At 35.0% G+C, this 1,344-nt stretch overlaps 1 protein-coding gene across 1 annotated transcript in view; it reads right to left on the reverse strand.

The window, feature by feature from the left end:
• The window catches only part of LOC106879437 (proto-oncogene tyrosine-protein kinase receptor Ret), a 342,465-nt gene extending 341,127 nt beyond the window's left edge, over positions 1–1,338 (reverse strand). Inside the window, 1 exon segment of the mRNA XM_052978606.1 lies at positions 829–1,338. The gene's annotated coding sequence lies outside the window, so the exon portion shown is untranslated.
• Between the last annotated feature and the right edge of the window lie 6 nt (positions 1,339–1,344).

Raw genomic sequence — 1,344 nt, forward strand, 5'->3', positions numbered from 1 at the left:
ATATATATATATATATATATATATATACATAGGCATACCCGTGTATACGTATATTGGAGAGGTAGTAATAACAAAATTATTTCTAACAGAGTGTGAAAGCTCAGATGAAACCCTGTACTTTATTGGAAGTTATTTCGACCCACCCAGAGATTGTGAAATACTAAGTTAACTTCGGTAGGATTTGATCTCACAACCTTAAGGGATGTCACTAAATAACAAGACATTTTGTTTGATAACATAACAATTTTCGCCACAATGACAACAACCATCATCATCATCATCACCATCATCAATGTCGACATCGTCGACTTATTTAGCCTTCATCAGCAACTTCTTCACTACAAAAATCATTATCATAAGCAATAACAATAACAACAGCAACAACTACTACTACTACTACTACTACTACTACTACTACTACTACTAGAGTAGCAGCAACACCAACAATGCAACAATAGAGATTCTTTCTCATTTTTGATTCCAATAGATAGATAGATAGATAGATAGATAGATAGATAGATAGATGAGTGTGTGTGTATGTGTGTGTGTGTGTGTGTGTGTGCATGTGCGCGTGTGTGCGCGCGTGTGTACCATCTAAATAAATGGGAAATTTAGATGAAATATTTTTTTTAATTAGATGACTTTAAGAACAGCAAAAAGAGTAGCGAAGAAAGAAAGAAAGAAAGAAAGAAAGAAAGAAAGAAAGAAAGAAAGAATTGCAAAATTGTTTTTTTAGAAAAATGACTGAAAAAGAGTGAGAAAGAAACAATGAATGACTGACAGAAAAAAGGACGAAAAAACAGTACTAGTAGTAGCATTAAAGCTTACCTCACTATCGCGTATGCTGCTGCTGTGTCCTGAACTGTCCCAAACAGACCAGAAATGTCCTGAAGTGGTCAGAAGTGTCTTGAAGTGTCCAGAAGTGTCTTGAAGTGCCCCAAACATGTAACGCTGAACTGAAGTCTAGTAATTACAGCTTTCAGCAAATAAATGAAGAAGTGAATATAGATAGATAGATAGATAGATAGATAGATAGATAGATAGATAGATAGATAGATAGATAGACAGTGCGTGTATGTTTTGAATATATGTGTATAAATATATGTTTATATGTATATGTGAGTGCGTACGTTGGTGTTAATGTTTTCTATGCATGTAGGCAACTGTGTGTATAGTTGTGTGTTTCAATATTTACCCATACTCCTCTATCTGTTGCAGTGACCGTGTGTGGTAAATCTGCTGGCCACTACTACCATAACAAGAGCAATAAAAACAACCACACTCCCCACACTGCAGTACACTACACCAGACACTCATAGAGACAAGACAAAGTAAGAGAAATAT

This window comes from Octopus bimaculoides, chromosome 2 (genome assembly GCF_001194135.2).
Source record: "Octopus bimaculoides isolate UCB-OBI-ISO-001 chromosome 2, ASM119413v2, whole genome shotgun sequence".
In the NCBI taxonomy this organism is placed as follows: Eukaryota; Metazoa; Mollusca; class Cephalopoda; order Octopoda; family Octopodidae; genus Octopus; species Octopus bimaculoides.